Source organism: Prionailurus bengalensis, chromosome A3 (genome assembly GCF_016509475.1).
Source record: "Prionailurus bengalensis isolate Pbe53 chromosome A3, Fcat_Pben_1.1_paternal_pri, whole genome shotgun sequence".
Classification (NCBI taxonomy): Eukaryota; Metazoa; Chordata; class Mammalia; order Carnivora; family Felidae; genus Prionailurus; species Prionailurus bengalensis.
Window position 1 is genome coordinate 72,214,433 of NC_057354.1, and position 23,721 is coordinate 72,238,153.

Below are 23,721 nucleotides of genomic sequence, written 5' to 3' on the forward strand. Positions count from 1 at the left end.
TACAGTGCTGAGTAAGTTAGTGATCATGAAGAGACATCAGAGGGCTTATAAGCTTATGTTATTTATGACATTTTTTAGAAAGTGACTTTATATCACTTGTGCTCAAATTCAGTCCTGTGTCTATTTTTATTGCTTAATAACTTTATATTTGAAATAAAGTGATTTTATTTGGAGTGTCTACACTTTAATTTGGGGGGATATAAAAGAATAAAATATAACTTATTTATAAAACACATAAGCAAATATGGTGTCCTGTAAACAGCCTTGCTCCACTAGTTTTGCACATTCAAAGCATCAGCATTTTGACCTTAATAATTAAGCAATGCCTACCCAGCTGTGATATCTATATCCAAAGGTTTCACAAAGGGAATAAAATTGCAAATTCCCTCTCATTGTAAATGACTAATGAACCACCATGGGGGTAAAAAACAGTGAATTTGGACAATAGAGGAATATATATTGTCCTCGACACTGTTTTGTGTCAAAGATTTTTGCAACATGCTCTAAATCAAGTATTTTACTATAGGTTTATACATGAACCATTTAATGTAAACTCTTAGTCCTGAAACTAATCTCCAGTTCTTTCTCCAATCCTTTAACATGTGACTAAAATCTGGCCAGTATAGCCCAAAAAAAATATAACCTCAAGTCTCTTTGGGTGTGATCTGGACTTCTCTTATATTTATCCCATGCTGCTCAAATTCTCTGCTATCTAAAATTTTGTTCCCTTTCTGCTTCCATTCTTGAATTTCTGAGTATTCAATCCTTGATTAAACATGGCTTAGTATATTTACAAGCCAAATTTTTGGACTTCTAGGGAAGATGGCAGAGTAGGAGGACCCTGGACTAACCTTATCCCACAGATATAGCTAGATAACACCCACATCAGTATAAATATCCCAGAAAACAACCCCAAGACTTGCAGAACAGGCTTTCCACAGCTAACTGTAAAGAAGAAGCCACATGGAAGAGGGTAGGAAGGGCAGAGACACTGTCAAGAGCTTAACAACCAGTGGGACTATCAGCAGGAGGGAAAGATGCTAAGATCACAAAGAGGGGAGAGGAGCAGTACCCCAGACCAGGCACATTAGAGATCAGAGACTGACAGTGGGAAGATGATCACCCTAACATTTGGCTTTCAAAACCAGAGGAGACTGGCTTCAGGAGTTCTTAAAATCAGTGGAGCTTAGCACCTACAGCTTTAAAAATCAGCAGGTCCTCTCCAGGAGAGCCAGAGGGAAATAGGAAATGGAGTTTCCACCATTAAAGGATAGGACAACAAATAGAACCTCTGAGATATAGCACAGAAGCAGCAATTTGAAAACACCTGAGGTACACAGGAAGTGTATTTACTAATCTCAGAGCATGTGCTGCAAGGAAGAGATCTTTGGGAGACTTAAAGAAAAAAAAAGAGCTGGTGGAAGCCTTTTCCCTCAATAGAACCCCAACCTAGATGACAGGGACATTTGCAGGAACCAGTGCTGTGCTAACACCCTCCACCTAGCTTGCTAATAATGGTGCCCCACCCCCTTGCACTTGCACAGGTATGCCTTCTCCAACCCAGCTGGCCTCCACGGGAGTTTTCCTAGGTGGGTACAGTTCCCCTCCCACAGTGAAACGGCACAGACCTTGCTGGTAACACATGCTTTGCCCCAGCATTCTCCTGCAGACCCACCCCCTCCAACATGTCCTTGGTAGGAGTCCATCCAAAATGGTGCCACAGCCTGGCAGTATGTAAGCAGCACTGAGAGGGGGCACCACCACTCCAAAGTTACTCTTGCTCCAGGGAGAGCAAAAGATAACCAAATGCACCCGTCTAACTTGAGCCACAGGAGTGGTCTGGGGGCAGACATCTGGTATAAGGGCAGTCCCCACCCACCAATACAAGCTTCTCAGGGGAAAATATCTACTCAAGGGGAAAGGCTACCACAGCTCTGGCAAACACCTGGTCTGACTCAACTCAAGCCTAGATCAGCCCCAGACTGGCTCATTAACAATACAGATACCAAACTCTGCCCACAACAGGTAAAAAGAGCCAATGAAAATGACTGGACTGAAGGAAAATGTGGCTCAACCACAACAGTAGGGTACACACAACACACATGAGACACCCCTGAAGCACCAGGTTCTGATAAACAAGAGACATTGCACTGAAGGGCACTGCAGGACCTCTTCTTCATAAGGACACTACTTGCAAGAACAGAAGGTATAGATGATTTTCTTAATACATAGAAACAGACACAGAGAGAATAAATCAGGAGACAGAGGAATATATTCCAAGTGAAATAGGACAAAATGGCAGCCAGAGAGCTAAAGGAAATGGAGATAAGTAATATGGCTGACAGACTATTTGAATTAATGGTAATAAAGATACTCACTGAGCTTAAGAATGAAGGACCACAATGAGACCCTCAACAGACAGAAAGAAAACATAGAAAAGAAATAGAGATGAAGAACTCAATAACTGAAATTAAAAATACACTAGCTTGAATAAATAGTAGACCAGAGGAAGCAAAAGAACAGATCAGCGACCTGGAGGACAGAATAATGGAAAGCAATTACTCTGAACAGGAAAGAAAAAAAATTATTAAAAAATTAAAACAGACTAAGGGAAATCAGCAATACGATCAATTATAATAACATTCATATTATAAAGATCCCAGAAGGAGAAAACAAAGAGATGGGGGTCAGAAATTTTACTTGAAGAAATAACAGCTGAAAAATTCCTAGGGATTTGGGAATCTGGGGAAGGAAACAGACATCCAGGTCCAGGAGGCACAGAAAGCTCCCAACAAAATCAACCCAAGGAGATTCACACCAAAACACATAGTAATTAAAATACCAAAAAATAATGATGACAAGACAATTTAGCAATAAGAAAAAGAAAATAGCTACATACAAGGGAAACCCATAAGGCTATCAGCTGATTTTTCATCAGCAGAAACTTTGCAGCCCAGAAGAGAGTGGCAGGATATATTGAAAGGGCTTAAAGAAAAAAATCTGCAAACAAGAATACTCTATCCAGCAAGGCTACCACTCAGAATAGGTGGAGAGGTTAACAGTTTCCCAAAGAGAAGCTAAAGAATTCATCACCAATAAACTAGCCCTAAAACAAGAAGGGGAATTTGAGTGTAAAGAACATAATCAGGAGTAAGAAGAGTAGGGAACACAAAAGCAGTGAAATTAAAATCTATAAGGATTGCCAAGGGATTCACAAAATAAAAGGATGAAAAGAACGACATCATGTACTTAAAACATAGGGTGCACAGGAGTAAAATTCAGTGTTTTAGAATGGGTTCAAACTTAAGTGACCATCAACTTAATACAGACTGCTACACGCAACAGGTGTTATATAAAAACCTAATGGTATCTACCAATCAAAAATTGGTAATAGATATACAAAAAATAAAGAGAAAGGAATCCAAATATATGACTAAAGAAAACCATCAAACTATAAGAAAAGAGAGTGAGAGAAGAAAGGAACAGAAGAGAACTACAAAAACAACCATAAAACAAGTAACAAAATGGCGATTAGTACAAACCTGTCAATAATCACTTTGAATGTCAATGAACTAAATGCTCCAATAAAAACAGAGTGATGGAATGGATAAAAAAGCAAAACCCATCTACTTGCTTCTTCCAAGAGACTCATTTCAGACCCAAAGACACATACAGATTGAAAGTACAGGAACGGAAATGCAGTTATAATGCAAATGTAAGTGAAAAGAAAGCCAGAATAGCAATACTTCTATCAGACAAAATATATTTTAAAATAAAGACTATAACAACAAAGAAACAAGGTCACTATATAACCATTAAGAGAACACTCCAACAACAAGACATAACAATTGTAAATATTTATGTATCCCATATGGAGGCACCCAAATACCCAAATAAAGCAGATAACAATAAACATAAAAGAAGTAATCAATAGTAATTCGGTAATATCAGGAGATTTTAACACCCCTATTTACCTCAATGGATAGACCATCCAAACAAACTCAACAAAGAAACAGTGGCTTTGAATGTCCTGATGGACCAGATGGATCTAATAGATATATTCAGAACATTCCATCCTAAAACACAAGAATGCACATCCTTTTCAAGTGCATATGGAACATTCTCCAGAGTAGATCACATGCTAGTCCACAAAATAAGTACCTAAGACTTAAAAAAGTCTGAAGTTATACCATCCATCTTTTCTGACACTATGAAATTAGAAATCAACCACAAGAAAAACTTTGGAAAGAATACAAATACAGGAAGGTTAAATAACATGCTACCAAACAATGAATAGTTCAACCAGCCAATGGTTCAGGCAAGGAGGAAATCAAAAAATACATGGAGACAAAGGAAAATCAAAATGCAATGGTCCACAATCTTTGGGATGCAGCAAATGCTCTTCAAACAAAAAGTCTGTAGCAATACACACCTACCTCAGGAAGCAAGAAAAATCTCAAATAAAAAACCTAAGCAGACATCTCTAGGAGCTATAAAAAGAAGTACAAACAACCCAAAACCAGCAGAATGAAGGAAATAATAAATATTAGAGCAGAAATAAATGATAAAGAAACTAAAAAAAAAAACACAATAAAAACAAATCAATGGAACTGGTTCTTTGAAAATCTTAATAAAACTGATAAACCTCTAACAAGACCCATTAAAAAAAATAGACACGGGGAGAGGACCCAAATAAACAAAATCACTAATGAAACAGCAGAAATGACAACCAACACCACAGATATACAAACACTTTTAACAGAATATTAAGAAAACATTATATGTATAATGTTTGACATATATAAACATATATGTCAACAAATTAGACACTTAGAAGAAGTGGATACACTCCTATAAACATATAACCTACCAAAACTAAAGCAGCAAGAAACAAGAACATTTGGACAGACATATTACCAGCAATGAAATTCAATCAGTAATCAAAAAACTTCCAAATAAGAAAAGTCTGGGGTCAGATGGCTTCACAGGTGAATTCTACAAAGTGTTCAAAGAAAAGTTAATACCTACTCTTCTCACACTATTCCAAAAAACACAAGAGGAAGGAAAACTTCCAGATTTTTTCTATGAGGCCAGTATCACCCTGATACGAAACCACATAAAGATACCATTAAAAAAAATAAAAAGAACCATAGGCCAGTATATCTCATGAATATGATGCAAAAATCTTCAATAAAATATTAACAAACCAGGGGCGCCTGGGTGGTTCGGTCGGTTGAGCATTCGACTTCGGCTCAGGTCATGATCTCACGGTTGGTGAGTCCCACATCAGGCTCTGTGCTGACAGCTCAGAGCCTGGAGCTTGCTTCCGAGTCTGCATCTCCCTCTCTATGTCCCTCTCCCACTCATGCTTGCAACGCTCTCTCGCTCTCTCTCTCTCTCTTAAAAGTTAATAAACATTTTAAAAAATGAAAAAATATATTAACAAACCAAATCCAACAAGATTAAAAAAATCATGCATCACCATCAAGTAGGATTCATTCCCAGGTTACAAGGGTGATCTAATATCCACAAAGCAATCCACATGATACATACATCACATCAATAAGAGAAAGGATAAAAAACATATGATCATTTCAATAGGTGCAGAAAAAGCGTTTTACACAGGACAACACCCATTCGTGATAAAAATTCTCAACAAAGTAGGTTTTAGAGAGAACATATCTCAACATACTAAGGGTCTTATATGAAAAACTCACAGCCAAGATCATACTGAATGGGAAAAAACTCAGAGCTTTTCCCCTAAGGACAGGAATAAGACAGGTATGTGTACTCCCAACACTTATATTTAACATAGTGCTGGAAGTCCTAGCCACAGCAATTAGACAACATAAAGAAATAAAAGGCATCCAAATTGGTAAGTAAGAAATAAAACTCACTATTTGCAGATGACATGATACTATATATAGCAAACTATCAAGACTCCACCAAAACACTACTGGAACCAATAAATGAATTCAATAAAGTCACAGGATACAAAAATCAATTTACAGAAATCTGTTGCATTCCCATACACCAATAGTGAAGCAGCAAAAAGTGAAATGAAGAAAACAATCTAATTTTCAAATGTACTAAAAACAATTAAATATCTAGGAATAAACTTAACCAAAGAGGTGAAAGACCTGTACTCTGTAAAACTATAAAACAATGATGAAGGAAATTCAAGACAATGCAAAGAAATGGAAAGACATTCCATGCTCATGGATTTTAACAATATTGTTAACATGTCTATACTACTCAAAGAAATCTACACATTTAATACAATCCCTATCAGAATACCAACAGCATTTTTCACAGAGCTAAAACAAACCTAAAATTTCTATGGAACCATAAAAGACCTCTCACAGCCAAAACAATCTTGAAAAAAAACCCAAAAGTTGAGGTATCACAATTCCAGATTTCAAGTTATTTACAAGGCAGTAATAATTAAAACAGTATGGTACTGGCATAAAAATTGACACACAAATCAGCAGGATAAAACAGAAAACTCAAAAACAAACCCACAATTATGTGGTCATTAATCTCAATAAAAGAGACAAGAATACACAATGGGGAACAGTATCTTCAACACATGGTGTTGAGAAAAATGTGCAGCTACATGTAAAAGAAACTGGACCACTTGTTCACACAAAATACAAAAGTAAACTCAAAATGGATTAGAGATCTAAATGTGAGACCCGAGATCATAAAAGCACAGAAGGCAGCACAGGCCATAATTTCCCTGACATTGAATGTACCACCATTTTTTTCTAGATATGTCTCCTGAGGCAAGGTAAACAAAAGCAAAAATAAACTCTTGGGACTCTATGTCAAATTTTCAAGTGATTGATTCCTGCATAAAGCTTTCTTCCTTCCCTCAACGCAGCAAATGCTGCCTATGTAGTACCATAGCTTTCTAATCCCTTTCTACCTGCCAACTTCAACAGCCTGTGCTCTACAGCAACCCAAATGTAGCTGCAGTGAACACAACAGGGAGTATTTAAACCCTGTGAAAGATAATATTTGCTTACAGTTTGTCTTTGGCTCTCCTTTTTTGCCATTGTTTCCCTGACACTGAGCTTGATCCAGTTTGGCCACTGGAGCATGGGCAGAAGGGACATGTGCCAGTTCTAACCTGTGGGTTTAAGAGTCCTGACAAGTTTCACCAGTCCCCGCATTCCTATATTCACCTAAGAGTATATCTTGGGTAGTCACTGGTTCTAGAATAAGGACACATTTAGACCAGTCTAAATCCAACATGCAGCCTGGATCCAAGATCATCTGAACCCACCTAAGCCAACCAAACACAGCAGAGCCCTTCAGAGCCACTGGATCTTCATTCCAATGAGTGAGAAATAAGTAAGATTTCAAGCTACTGAGATTTGGGCATTATATGTTACACAACATTGTTACAACAAAATCTGACAATGACAAACCCTTTCTTGTAGAAATTCCTTTCCTGAATATGGATTAAGCTGAAAACAGATCTTTCACTGGAAAGTACCATGATGAAAATATTCCAGTAAAGCTACAATAAATATTACAGCTTGTACAAATGGTAGCTCTAGACCACTGTCTAATAACTTCCTGCCTAAACTATTTTACTCTAAATCCTGTTTTCATTCACCTACAGGATACAGACTCACAGACAAGACCCTTACAAAGCCCTAATTTCATCATAAGACACATAAAAAAAAAAAAAAAGTCAACTACTTCTCTACCAGAATTCTGATAAACTGAGTGAAAGTATCAAGGAGTTAGAGGTGCCCAAGATAAAATGTCAGTCACAAATATTCAACTGCTATGGCTGCATACAGGAACGTAACAGTTTGCTACACTTTTAATCCACAAGAGTTTTTGATATTGATTGCTTTTTTATTGCTTATGATCTATTTCACATATTATGGTTTCTTTTGGGTCAATCACTGGATCAGAGGTTCTATCTTCCCTTAACCAAGCCAGACAAACCAGACATCCCTTTCCTAGAAAATGAATCCTAAGCCATGTAATTCAAACACTGAAAATGGCTAGAGAAATTAATTTGAGAGCTCAGTCTGGACCAGACTGTACAGATATTTCTGCCAACAAGGCTACCTGGACTGCATGGTTCTTGTCTACTCTAAGCTTGTTGATTCTATCTTCCCTCCAATCCTATATACTCACTCTTGCCTTTGTAGAAATTCCTTTTTATTATAAATTGGCTAGAATTACTATCTGTTGCTTGCAACCGAAGAGTCCTCAAAGGCACCAGAATTAAACATGAAAAGAGCTTTTAGGCATTTAGATAAGAAAAGGAGGAGAGAGGGATGAAAGACCACTTCTACGTAATGAAGGACACACCCTGGCAGCTTTCTGGCCAGATCTGGATCTACTGACTAGAATCAGAAATGAAAGTATCACTGAAAATGATCAGCCCATGGAAAGACAAGATACTCATCACTTCTCTTGAGAAGCTACAATTATTCCAACTCTCTTTCCAGAGAAAGAAGTCAATGGGAACAATAAGTAGTCATTAGTGTTTTTGAAAATAAGCTTTTAAATACAGACTATGTTGGTCAGTTTATTATGTGAATAGAATAAATCAAGCATTTGTCTCTTGGACTTCACACCACATAATAGGCCTTTTCCTAAGACCACGAAATGATCACTTCAAATAGGGTCCTGTCAACCCAGGTGCCTTCCCAAAATGCTAAGTTGCACTTCTAGGAGCTCATGAGCCAACTGGCTGTTTTGAGGATCCAAAAGGAGAACATGTAAGGTCTTCCCATAATTTGTATCCTTTAAAATTCTACAATGAAAAACGTTAAGTTCAACTGATTTTTCCCTATATTTTTCCATATATTATTAATTATTATTAATTATTAATTCCATATATTATTAATGTATCCTTAAATCATTTTTTATTTTAGTTATATAATTCAGGAAATCATGTTTTTCTCAAAAACTACTCAATTTCAAATTCTAGAATATACAAAATATTCACTCTCTTCATTTTATCAACTCAGTGCAGTTCTCTGTTCTAGTCCTCAATTTCCCTGAGTTATTAAGACCTTTCAACAAAGCACTTGAAGAAACCAAACCTCACCTAGCACTTAAGAACTACCTTAGTATACCAAAGAGATCATTATTCCCAACTAAACCAAGTCACAACCTGCCTGTTTCTCATACACATTGACGTCCCTCCAAACCAGTTCTCATGTCATCAATCTCCACTTGCACAAACAGTGAGCACATCCTTAATTTCTCAGCTAACTTATCAGCAGCCCCATTAATATTGTAAATTATCCTCTCTGGAAGACAAATTGCTTTACTATTTGTCTCCTTTAAACATTGTCCAGTCACAAAATGTGGTCTCACATTACCTGCTATCAAGTTTTAGTGTTGTCTTCTTACTCCCATCAAAACTGGGTCGTCCCACATTTTCAAGGCTAAGTTCTGTGCCTTTATTTAGGTCTCTATGAGTCTGTTTATTCTTTCAACAAGTATTTTTGGAGCCCCTACTATGTGCCAGGCAATCTCAGTGATTCCAGAGAAACAAAGGAAAAATTCCTGTCCTTATGGAGCTTGCAATTCTAGGAAACGAAGATTAACTTTAAATAAATAATGATTTGTTTCATATATAACAATTAAACATATTACAACTAATTAAATATATAATCATTCATTAGACATATTATGTCAGATGATGTTACAAGCTTTATTAAAAAATAATATAGTGCAGGGTGATGGGGAATGGGGAGCATAGGAGAGAAGGCAGTTTATTTTTTTTAATATAATTTATTGTCAAATTGGTTTCCACACACCTAGTGCTCATCCCAACAAGTGCCCTCCTCCCTGCCCATCACCCACTTTCCCCTCTCCCCGACCCCCATCTACTCTTAGTTTGTTCTCAGTCCTTAGGAATCTCTTATGGTTTGCCTCCCTCCAACTTTTTTTTCCCTTTTCCCCTTCCCCATTGTCTTTCATTATGTTTCTCAAGATCCACATGTGAGTGAAAACATATGGTATCTGTCCTTCTCTGCCTGGCTTATTTCACTTAGCATACCATCCAGTTCCATCCACGTTGCTGCAAATGGCAGCTTTAAAAGGAGCAGTCACTGAAGATTCACTGAGGTACATTCCAGCAGTTTTGAAAGGATGAGGCAATGACCCACCAAGTTATAAAGAAAAAGAATTTTGTGGATAAAGAGTACAAAATGTGCTAAAACCCTGAGGTAGGAATTTATGGTCATGTTCACCAGGTGATAGTGTACCTTGATTTATTTGCTAACACCATTGTCTCCTCTTAATTCTATACCTCCCTCTGTTCAAAACCAGCTCTGATAAGAGAATCTCACTACACATCCTATTCTAATGCCCATCTCACCCCATGGGTGACCCCCTCCTCTCAAAGCTAATGAATCCCAATTCTTCATACCAAGTACTAATACCTCTTTTGAGGTATATTACTTCCAAGAGCCTGTTTTCCTCATTAGCTGGATATCTCATAGCCACCTCACAAACCCAGTGTGTCCAAATCCAAACTCATCATCTTCCTTGCCAAGCCTGCTTCTTTTCCCATCCCTACCAATTCAGTAACCCAATTTGGGAACTTTTGATACATTCAAGGTTCCTTCCACTTTCTTCTATTCCACATGTAGTCTGTAACCCAGCATCAAGACATTCTCCCATTTTATATATGTGGTAATTATGGATCCTGAATACAAAGTTTAATCTAACTCACAGTATGTTAGGAAATGTTCACCTCATTGTACCTGTCAGCTGCCATGGAGCATGTAAGACCTTGCCTGTAATCTAACTAATAAGGAGACACAGCAGAGATGTTTCCAATAAAGCCTTGCCTATATATCATATCTCCTATCTCTTCCCAATTTTACATAATCCCAAACATGCACAAGTAAACACGTTTAACATGTGATACACTTTACTGCAGTTTTTAAGTTCTAATTTTTTTAATTTTTTTTTAATGTTTATTTTTGAGGAAGAGAGAGAGAGAGAGCATGAGTGGGGAGGGCAGGGAGAGAAGGAGTCACTGAGTTTTAAGTAAGCTCCAGGCTCTGAGCTGTCCACACAGAGGCTGACGTGGGGCTCAAACTCACATACCACGAGATCATGACCTGAGCCGAAGTTGGACACTTACCCAACTGAGCCACCCAGACATCCCTGTCTTCCCAATTGTAATACAAAACACAAACACACACACACACACACGCATGCACACACACACACAAACTCCACCCCCACCACATGTATAGCCCAGTATAAACACTCAAAATCTTTAATAATAAAGTTTATCTTTTCAAAGATTATGTTCCTAAGATTTTATGAACTATATTACCAATAACTTAGTCTATAAAATTTAAGGAAACCTCAGCCATTCACAGATTTTTAAGAATATATTTAGATTCCCAGCATTGTTAAATCAAAAAAACTCAAGTTAATAGATTTTCTATAACCAATAAGAGAAAATGTTTATTTTATTATCAATAGCCTAACCACAAGAGCTGAAACTTATCAGACTTCTCAGCAAAAGTAAAATGCTTCAGAGTACCTCTCCCTTGATGTTACAGAAGACTAATGAGAGATGCAAGGAAGGAGATGGGGATTTTTCACTCTTGATGGAAAGAATCCAAAGGAAAATGGTGAAGAAGTTTCCAACTCCTGTATCAGCATCCCCATAAACTAGTTTGAGTATTGGGCACTCACACCCTTGTAGAAACTGTTAAAAGACAAGGTAACAGACCCAAAATGGAATCATTTATACTAAGTCCCATGTCACTACACTAAGACTTAATCACATTTTGGCTCTCCCAGAAACCAAATCTTAAACAAGTCAATCAGGAATCTCCTGATCAGCTCCAGTTAGCTAATCTGCCTGACAGATCACTGCAATTCCCTGAAGGAAGGTAATTTTCCAATAACCAACCTGCTTTTTTGCCTGGCCTAACTCTCTCATTCCCAGTGCTTCTGAATATAAAAGCCTTTCATTTTGTGCAGTTCCTCAGAGTTCTTCCTATCTACTAAATGGGACGTTGCCCAACTTGAATTAGTGTCACGCAAATAAACCCTTAAAATTTTTAACATGCATGTCATCTACCAGTGCGGTTAGTCCTCAAGAGCATGGACCATGATCAGATGGACTTGGGTCCAAATTCTGCTCCACTAGTTACTAATCTGGGTTAAGAATTTTTTCTCAAGGATTCCACCCCAGGTAAGATGCAGGATTTATAGAAGTTTTGGCCAAAAATTGGCTGTTGTTTCAAAATCATATGTTGTATTAACAGTAAGAGTCCCACTTTGATTTGTTGGTGTTCCTCTATAAAGGAACAATGCTCCTTTAGAGCACTGATCTGTATATGGTTTTATTTAACCTTCATAAACACTCTAGCAAACACGAAAGGCAAATAGCAAGCCTGCAGAAATTGAGAGATAGGAAGGTAATCAAGAATTAGCTTACAAGAAAAATGAAGTTCCCTTTCATAGATATTTCCTAAATCATAAAGGATCTCATTTTGCAGATAAAACTACTGAGACCTAGTGAAGTGAAGAGGTGTACCAAACAATTTCACCCTCGCAGTATGTTACTATAATCCTGCTCAGCAAATGAAGAAATTTAAGCATGAAAATGTAGATGGCCTTTTTAATGCCAAAGGCAGGCATAGGGTCCTTAACTTTTTCCATTCCTACATGTTCTTTTTAAGACACAGTTTGAACAGCACATCTGAGAGCTAACAGAGTGGCCTAAAACTCCTTCACCCTGTCATGAAATTCGATTTCCTTCTACAAAGTGGTACTTAGGAAAGTCTTATTTAAAAACATCACCCAGCTACAAATGAAAACCTTCCCAACAGGGACAAGATGGAACATCTGCCTTCCTTTTGCTTAATAGAACACTGTAAAGCTGCTCTCTGCTTGGATAAATGCTATTTGGGTTTTCTTGATTTCTGAATGAGTTCTTAGTATCGCTCTCTTGAGCTCTCTCTCTCTTGGTATTGTCATTGTCTTCTTGCCCAGAATTTTATGTGTAATCGTCTGTTCCACCATTGGCTTTTCTGAAACCAATCTTCCTTGTCTTTTGTAATTATGTAAAGCTGTTCTCTTTGCAGGCCACACATTGTAGATATCTAAACCTGGAGAGAAAACACCCTAATTGTAATTATAATGGATTTCAAATTCCTATTATTCATATTGGAGAGAAAACATGCAGTGAGGATTCATTACCCATTTTCTTTAAAACTTGGAAAAAATAGTACTTGAACTTAATTTTGTTAGAGCAGGCAGTCTTTAATTAAAAAAAATCCTTAATTACTTCTACAGAATTTTTAAAACACATTCTATTTTTATGTCTACCTACTTGAGCTAAAGAAAATTGAGGTCGTTTAGTTGGACCACACAAATTCTAGTAAACTCAACCACACCTACATCTAAAAAATCAACCAACTGACGTCATATCATAGAATAGACCAAACTTCAAAATTGGGAATATTTTCAGATTCTGAACCCCAGTAGTAGCAAGGCTAGTAACTGTTGATTATTATGCAGGTCTTGCACTAATCTAATTAACTAAAATGGAAATCCAATTTCAAGCATTGTTGTACACATTTGCATATGACATAAGTAGTCAAAAATCTGTCTAAAGTTAAATGAAGCACATGTACAGCCCCCTTATTAATTTGAATTTGGCTTTTCCACTCAGCCCCATTTTGAAATACTCTACTCTCAACATCTGTAAACCACTCATAGTCCAAATGCCATTGGTAATAGCTGTTTGCTTTACCATTGTCATTTCTCTTAGCGAGTTTTAACAACAAGGAGTGGGCACAATTCAAGTTTGTATTTCTAAGGACAGACTCCTCTGGAAATTTCTCGGTAAAGGGAGAAGCAGATAGATGCTATACTTACTGCCAAGTCAGTTCTTAGACTTTGGGAGGATGTGGCAATAATTTGTTTTTGTTTGATTGCTGTTTTTAAATACCTACAACTTAAGGTACAACCAAAAAGGAATTCTATTATGAGTGAACCACTCAAAAATACAAGGTTTTTTTTCCTTTGAAAAGAATGAAGTGCATGTAAATAGAACACCAATAGGAAGATGATAGAGCCCAACTTAAATACCCTTGTCCCCTGGAAACTCTCACAGAATTGTTAACTAGTTGCCATTGGAACTGGTTCATTGAAAGAGCCAATGTGGTCAGCACTCTGACTCCTCGTTCTGCTGGTATGCCCCTAAGTGAACACAGGTATGATATGAAGGGGAAAGCTGAGCCCTCACCACAGCACCAGATTTTCTCAAATCCCTAGGAAATGACTCAGTATGCCAACTCTTCCTTTCAACTTAATGTGAAAAATGTTCTGGTTAAAGAGCATGTGTCTAGAACAGAGAGGGATGAATGTTCCACTCATATTCTATCTACATTTTCTGATTTACCAATGGCATCTAACAAAAGGAAATGATACGAGTGAATTAAATGGTAAGGAGAAAAAATAATGAGAGCAGACACAATAAATAGCAAGCATTTATAAAGAGCCATCATGCCAAAAAAAAAAAAATTGATTACTTTTAGACTAGGAAAGAATATCAAATGAAGGGCTGGAGATTCACATTAGCATTTAAGGTTAAGCATTCAACACAATACCTCAAAAGATAATTAACCCAGAGAAACTTTGGGATAAGAACCACTAATGTGGCTTAGTGGACATTTGGCTATATTCCCTACAATGTTTAAGGCACTTGATTTACAAATGAATAAAGCATGATCTGTTTGTCCCTGAATCATTCACAATGAGTAGACTAGAATAGCCCAGGAAACCAGAGAATGGTATAATCTCTTTTTCTTGGAATAAAAATCTAGATTGCTTAGATTGGCAAATGCTCACAAGTTCTCCTGCTAAAGTGTCTTTCTTACCTTTTCTCCTGCTTATAAATTATGCTAACTTGCAAAAGTCAGTTAATCAAAGTCTCTCATATAGATAACTACATTTACCTTGCCACCCATTACCACAGACTGGCTAGAAGCTTAGGCATTTTAATACTATTGATTTTAACTTTTGGACACAATGGTTCAAGCTTCTAGCAAGTGTCTTTAAAGGAAACAGTAGAAATACAGAAGTAGTTTGCTTTTTTAATCCAAACCGATTGCATCCTTCATTTAAAAATATGCTTGTCTGTGTCAGATATTTCTCTCCTTGTCTGTAAAATGAGGATAATACCTGCCTGCCTTTCTTGCTTCATAAGGTTTTGAGAGACTTAATTAAAATTTGTGAAAGATATTTGTAAAATGCCATGTTAGTGTCATCATTATACTTACAGGAGCAGAAGTTATCAAGCCAGTGGATATAGTTCTCATTTATAGATCCACAGAGAATACATGCACAAGAAAGAATGGCAGGAAGGCCAAATTAAAAGTTCCAGTCAATCACAGACCCCAAAGACCAAGGGCAAAAGGCAGCCCAGTGGTTAGCACAGCAGACTAGAATTAACACAACTGCGATGTGGTCTTACCTCCACAACCACAAGTGAAATCTGGGGAAAGCAAGTGATTTACGATTTATGCCCAAATCCTCATCTTTCAGTGTTTTGAGCTCCTCCCATGATAAGCCTACTAAATGTAAAAGATAATCATTTCTCTAACACTACATTCAGAAAATTATATACTCCACCATATTCAACCTCAGAATATGGGTTTGTATCACAGTGAAAAGCACTCATGTGAGATATAGTGGTATTAAACCTAGTGACCAATGAAAAGAATTGTTCACTATTAAACTGAGATGTTGAATAAACAATTTCAGATTCTCTTGAAAAGTTTTGCCTACCAATAAATATTCAGGTTTTGCTTTTAGGTTCAAACATCCACTATCTATAATATTCTATTTGCTGTAATTCTTTGTTACTAATCAACTTGTTTTGAAGAATCCAGGGACTCCTTCTATCCTGCTTAAAGTGACTAGGAAAATATGGGTGAGTTCTTAGCATTTGAAAGTCCTCAGGATCCATCAAAAATTCAAAACATAGGGGAGTCTGGGTGGCTCAGTCAGTTAAGCGTCAGACTTCAGTTCAGGTCATAATCTCATGGTTTTTGAGTTCGAGCCTTGCATCAAGCTCTGTGCTGACAGCTCAGAGCTTGGAGCCTGCTTCGGATTCTGTGTCTCCCTCTCTCTCTGCCTCTCCCCTGCTTGTATTCTTTCTCTCTCTCAAGAAGAAATAAACATAAAAGCAAATTTTATTTTAAACATAAAAGCAAATAGATCTATAATGCAAAAAACATTTTTGTATAATATGGGGTGGAAACAAGAGATATTTTTACCCCATGAGCAAATGATGTCGAGCAATTGTGTTAGTCAGGGTTCAATACAAGAAACAGAAGACACTTTGAGATCTCAAGAATAAAGGCATTTAATAGGGAGTTAGGTGTTTTCATAATTGTTCAATGCACTGGAGAAGTTAAAGTCAGGGAGATGCCACTGACTGTAGTTTTTGCTTCTAAGTCACCACCCTCTCAGCTGTAAATCAGAAACTACAGAACTACTACTGTGACCACCTGTGTGCCCACACTCACAAGCTTGTGTCCGAGTGGAATGGGCCACCTGGATGCTGAAAATACCTCTATCCGTACCTTAGCTGACCTCTGTAGAAAGACCTCCTCCACCTCCCTTGCAATCTCATGCAGGTATATCTCACTATAAGTAAATTGCATCCATCAACTGAGCTGAAAAGCAAGCTAAGAAATGTCACTTTTAGCCTCCTAGCCTCTTCTTTATGAATTGGTTAGATGGGTAATAAGGAAGTCTAGGTGAATGCAGAGTAAAGAATATTTAGTCCAGCAAAACAGTATTCTAAACATCTTGAAAGATGAAGAAAAATATAAGGCCAAAACCTTTCTCTCAGTGAAGATTTATTCTAAAAAGATAAAAGATGTGTATGAACAGATAAAGATTAGGAAAAGAGTTATGGGCATCCAACACAATAGAAAAGTGGTTATGGAACTAAATAGAAACTTCACAAGTATGGTAAGTAGTAAGAAAACTGGCTTTGTGTGAGTAAAGATACAAACTACTTGCTTCTATTTATTACCTCCTAAATTATTTCAGTAATGAAGAAGCCATTGCTGATAAAGGGGGCTGAGTGAGGATTTAATATGCCTTCAGGGTTAAAGCAAACCCCAAACTTCAACTACATCTACCTACCTCTCAATCTAGCTGCAAGTTTTAAGAGCAAATGATTGTCACTGCAAAGTAAATTATCCCCTTCCACTCAGGTTATAAGGTTATCTTAATGTGAAAACCACAAGAAAATATAGATTAATAAGCAAAATAATAAATGAAATTGGGATGTTAAATACATGAAGTGTAAGATCAGTCTCAGAAGGAGGCAAGATACAACACCTACCACAGGCATCCAGAGAGAGAAACAATATAAATCCAAATGATTGACCCCAAGTGCATGGACCATGGAAGGGAGCAACTAAAGAGCCCATAAATCAAGGCCCTGTGAGCCTATGAAAGCCACATCTTCACTAAGGCTTTACTCCTATGCTGGAAACCATAAAGATGTTTTCTGGCTGGGGAGTCTGGTGGTTCTAGCTAAAGCTGGTCTTCTGCTGAAGGTGACTATCACCAAAGACTCTCCTGTGGCCCGTATGCAAGAGTACCTAAGGCTCAACCATGATGATCTCTTAACAGGTGGCACTAACCAAACAGGCAATGGAAAATCAGAAAAGAGGTGGAGCACTAGGAGGTAGAGCAATCTAAGATGGCATGTTTGTCTTGAGTACAGATGATGTAGGACAGTTCTCTTATCCATAAAGTTACGTTATTTGGAATAGTTATATTTCTTCCAATTCTGAGTAGTCATTTCCTGGTTGTAAGGCAACACCATAGGGGCACCTGGGTGGCTTAGTCGGTTAAACATCTGACTTTCACTCAGGGCATGATCTCATGGTCCATGGGTTCAAGCCCTGCATAGGGCTCTCTGCTGACACTCAGAGCCTTGAGACTGCTTCTGATTCTGTGTCTCCCTCTCTCTCTCTCTCTACCCCTCCCCTATTTGTCCTCTGTCTCTCTCTCTCTCTCTCTCTCAAAGATAAACAACCATTTAAAAAAATCATAGCTTCTGAAACAATATTCTATAGCATGTATACCCCTTCAGAGTAAAAAAACAAGGAACTTTATAGGTAAATCCCTGTGTTTATTATTTCTGCCTGGATTTGTTTCTTTTTTAGATTTCTTTCTTCAGGATTTCATTCCTTTCAGTTCTTTGTCCAATTTTTTTTTCATAAATTAGCATTGAAAAACCAGAAATAGAGTTTCCAGGATAACCCTATCAATGCTTATGATTATATGACAAATTAACTTTAGAGCAAACCCCCTACAAATAACAAGAACTTTAAACCACCATGTCAAAGGGCTTGGCCAGTTTGACCTACTATTTAAGTACAATTCAATTATAATTTGGTAACACAAATGCCACATTGGGGCCAGTACCCACTAAGGCTGAGGAAGCTCCAAAGGCAGCACTAACACAGTTAGAGAAGGCTTCCTGCAAAGTAATGTAAAAATTTTTAGGACAGAATTATTCAGGTACTGGACTCTCCCCACAAGGAGAGATAGTGGTAACACATTGAGATATTGTCATAGACTTTTCTCCCCAGTAAAGTGGCTCAGAGATTTGCAAAGAGATAGTTTACTGAGGAGCACTCTTACATCAAAACCTGTAAGGGAGTGAGGGAAGCAGAACTGAGCAAAAGGTGTGGTTAGAAGTGTGAGCAGTACCAAGAGAGGCTTCATCAGCTCCCAAGGGGAGCTCTGAAGCTATGGTGGCCCTTCAGAGATGCCTCCTATTGAGCTAAGGGGGCCAGGCCTTCGTAACCCCAACACCTATGTGTCAATAGATAGAGGCAGCCCCAAGGCAAGAGACTTCAAACTAGAGTGAGGCAGCTCCTTCCATTAAAAGGCAATTCCTGGGGCAGCACCCACCAGTAAGCTGCCAGTAGTCAATATTCCCAGCAACTGAGAAACTGAGTGTTTCCACAGAATGGAGGAATCCAGGTAATGCCTCACAGCCTCCCCAACAGGGTGAAAACCAGGGTCAACCACTCACTCTTTGGCCTAATCAACAGGACCTTCTATTTCTCCATGGTAATGTTGGCAGCTGGATAAGCCACACTGTCACCACAGGACCTGGATCTTCCATTAACACAGACATTTATTTGGGCCCTCCAGTTCCTAGAGCTGGAGGCCTAGCCTTTCTACCAAATGGATATTTTGATCTGATCATAAGTTCAGAAAGGGGCTTGGTCCAAGAGATCTACTGCTTCTGAAATAAAAATCCATTTTCCAAAATGTGCATGTCTGTCACCCTTATGGACTCCATCAGAAAATTAGCAACTGTAATTATAAAATAGTGGGACTCATTTTGAAGAATATACCAGAAATTTTATATCTAGATCAGCGTTACCCTGTTAAAGGTAGACAGTTTTCGGTAGTTGTACTTAATATTGTTTTAAAAACAATTCTTTGGGTATTTATTTCAAGGCCTATGACACATTCTTAAGTAGGAAATGTTATGTGGTGGAGACAATTTAAGGCCAATGTAAAAATGGATCCAAATTCTCCTGTTTACTACATATTAGCTCTTAGTATTTGGCCAAACTAATCTCTGTGAGCATCCTTTTGCATTTTGTAAGACTGAAATAAGACGGCACTATTGTGAGAATTAAGTAAGAATATAGGCATAAGATTCTGGAACACAATAGATACTCAGAAAATGATTTCTTTATTCTTTTGTTCCTCATTTTCTCTTCTTTTCTCAGTCAGTGAGACGTATGAGAGATAAAGGCAATGAATCTCACATATCACATTTGTCCATTTTTATTTTAGAATTGCTTTATATTTATAGCCTTATTACAAAATTAGTACAGAGAGTTTCCCTATGCCCCTCACCCAGTTTCACCCATTATTAACATGCTGTATTAGTAAAATTCTTTTGTTACCATTAACAAAACAATACATCATTCTTGACTCAGGCCCATAGTTTTAGATTGCTTCAGCTTTTCCTCAATATCCTTTTTTCCTTTCAAGTTTATCTTTTTTAAATAGGCAAACATGTTTTAATAGAAGATTTTATAAATAAGGTAAGTAATAGAATTTATTTTTGTAAAGGATCTAATGTAACTGAGGAAGTCTTGTGTGGTTTATGAACTGACTTTTACAGTCACGTCCAGAGGAGACTTCCAAATATGTGTTAGCCCCAGCACCACCTCTAGAATCAGTGGGTCGCCATGTTAATTCTAGTTGAGGACAGCGTGCATACAATTGCTTTGTGAACAAGCTCAGTATGTTCAATTCTTATTCTCACATTCACCTCCTATAAAAATGAATAATCTTTCAAAACTAAGCAAAAATTATCATGGGGACAGGAAAAGGATCACCAAAATATATTTCAAGAGATTGGAATCCCAAGAAATCATCTTTAATTGGATTCAGGATGTGAATTCTCATTTTTCTCAGGTAAAATACTCTATTAAATGACACTACTACTCTATAAATTTGTCTTTTTTCAAAATGTTTAACAAAATTACCTCAGTATACCCAAAACTTATTAGTAGTGATGGTTACATCCCAAGAGACTCATCTATGAATATTTGGTTTGAGATTATAGGAGGCTTTCGGTTTTGTTGCAAGTTTGTGGAGTTGTTTTGACTTAACAACAACTATATCCCTTATGCTGAGACCATGTTTTGAAAACCATTCTCTCAGGTCCTCATTTGGCCCCTTACATAGCTAATGTGGCCTCAATATAGAATATGCATGCTACTGGCCGAGGGACTCAAGTATTCAAATCACTCGAGCATGTTATAGCTAAGGATTAACAAAATCTCCCTCTATGCTCCAGAGTAATTAAAATATGCAGTTGTGGCCAAAGCTGAGAATTGGGAATGCACCTGAAATTTCATGAAGACTCATTAAGCATCAAAGATAATCCTAAGCAAAACATACTTCTATGTTTACTCCCTTGGTTTTTACATGAAAACCGGACTGTTCACTTGCTTCGTGCAAAAATGAACGCTTTTGACTTCTGACTGTTTCTTTTGAAGTAAAAATGTCTGACTCCTTTTGGATGGACATTGCCTTCAAATTATAAGTCTCATGCTTCCATGTCCTAGAAAGACAGCAACCCTCTGCATACAGAGCTGTTAAACTCTGATAGCCGACCTCAGAGAAGTGGAAATCATGTACCCTCTACTGTTTTACTTTATTCATGGAGTTCAGATCCTAACTCTGAATGCTTCTGTGAGAAAAAGAATCCCATTACCACTATGCTCAGGCCTCATGCTGCCTTCTATGGCTTGTTGCTAACTAAGCTAATGCTACCTCTACAAGATTCATATCAAATTGTTTTCTGACCACAACTCTATGCACAACCTGAGTGGCTTAACAGATGTGTCAGTGTACTAAACATATTTGGAGGAGAAACAGGTGTGCCACTGTTCCTTAATGCTGCAACCCTGCTTTTTTCTAACTCTTCTCCTTAAGTCCAACAAAGGAAGAGACTGTAAGGAAAATTCACAGAAAAGAAAAGGAAATGCAAATGGACAGATGCTCTTAGTGCAGAAAACTGCTGAGAAAATACTCTGTAAAACTAGTAACAATTTCTGAATTTCAAAGCTTTTTAGTAGTGAAGAATCATTTCCCTTTGACAAATTATAGCAGGGACTGTGACTTCACGGTATCTGTTCTCTGCTGCCATGTGTTATCTAGACGTATCTCAATGGCCACATGCCAGAAGATACAGTAAGCTTATGGGCTCTACTCATCATAGGTCTGTAATTCTTCTAGAAGAGAGACAGTGAATTTGTTGCTTCTCTAACCAGCAAGAGAGATGACTGTCAGTGAGGGCAGAGCAAGTAGAAGTGTGGGCAAGACCCATGTAAATTCTGCAGGCCCAATCACATTTCCTCATCTTAGTTAAATATTTACAAGATTCATCTGTTTTTTTCTAATGCCTGCAACTCAATACTGAGCAACTAGAATAAAAATAGTAGTTAGCATAGCTGTCATTCAGGGAGTAAAAGTCACCATCAGCCCAGAAAGAAACCAGGGACCTCACCCGACGAGACTGATAGGTTTCCTTCCAAGGTCATGTACAATGGTGCATGCAGAACCTGTTTGCCATATCCATTATCTGCATCAAGGGAATGTGGCTTTGGCCTTATTTGTATGATTAAGGAGCTAATGAATCACCTTGTAGAGGCTGACCTCTGAATTAGACCAGCTTGATAGTTCCTGTCAGAGTCAGTGGTTTGCAAAAAGAAGCGGTTTATATGCCATCAATGCAGTAAACTGTTTACTGAGAACTTAGACTAGAATGAGTTTTTTAAAAAAATTACTTGTCTAACTATTAAACTCGTAAATTGTAACTTATTCATAAATGACTATTTCAATTATTGAATATTTATTTTTCACATATTATCTCAAAGACCTAGGGCTCTATGCTTAATAGCAACTTCAATTACTTTTCAATTGCTCTATCTCCAAGTACTTCTCTCCAGGATAGCAAATATTGGCAATATGTTCTTAATATGAGACCTTTAAAATAGGATACTATAAACACCTTGGCACCATAGTTGCTTACTGACTTAAATGAAACTAAAACTAAAATAAATTGGTAACTACAAAGAAGAAAGGTTGCCAGTCAAAACTGGCCCCTTAGTTTTCCATATTCATAAAAGTGAATTACAAGCTTTGCTCCCTAGAAATGCTACATAGAAACGTCTGTAACAATGAAACTGGACTCAAATCTCCTCCAAGTCCAGCCATGTAATTTATATAATATCACACAGCACCAGGTACCTTCAATAGGAAAACAAGTTTCACACCTTTCTGAGAGATGTGTTTGGAAGGTTGGATAAAAAATAGCATGTAAAGGTACCCAACAATAATGAGCACTCATTCAGTAACAATTTTTAAACCTGCATCTTTCTGCTGTTAATCTTTCATCCTGCAAGAACAGATAGAATCCAATGAGTTTCTTTTGACCCAGAGAGGGGCAGCCTCACAACCTCAATACCTCTGCTTTCAAATCTGCTCATCTCTTCCGAATTCTGTACAATATACAACAGATCACATTAGCAAACATTTCTGCATTTTATAGAGCTGAGACTTCCATTTAATATCAAAGACAAAACATGTATTAGGGGTTAAGACAGAAGTTTCCCAAGAGTAGCAGATGTGACTTAGTCATCTTTACTACACAGAAGCACACAGAGACACACACATAGGTGCCGCTTCATGACATTTGCATGTACAAGACTTTTCCAGGTCTAATCACGTAGCTTCTCTGAGCTCTATCTCTAAAATTCAAGTTATTAATACTCACTTCACAATCATAGTGGAAAGACCGTAAGAAAGAATGTAAAAATTTCTGAAGCAGTAGCTAGCTGGTATATATGTGGTATGTTATTTCAATTTTGACTTGAACCTCAAGCTTTCCCCATATAACTGACAAGCTAATAAAAACATCCTTCCTCAAACTTGTGCTCAAATCAAGATTTGTCTGCCGTATATTCAAAGTATAAATAGGAGTTGTACAACATATTCAGGCTTTCATAGATGTGTATATAACATCATCTTAAACAATCTCTATACCTGAATTACAGAAAGCCTCTTTGAAAATGTCTGACCTACCATGAATTTGACCTACTATTTTGTGGCCAAGACAAAGCT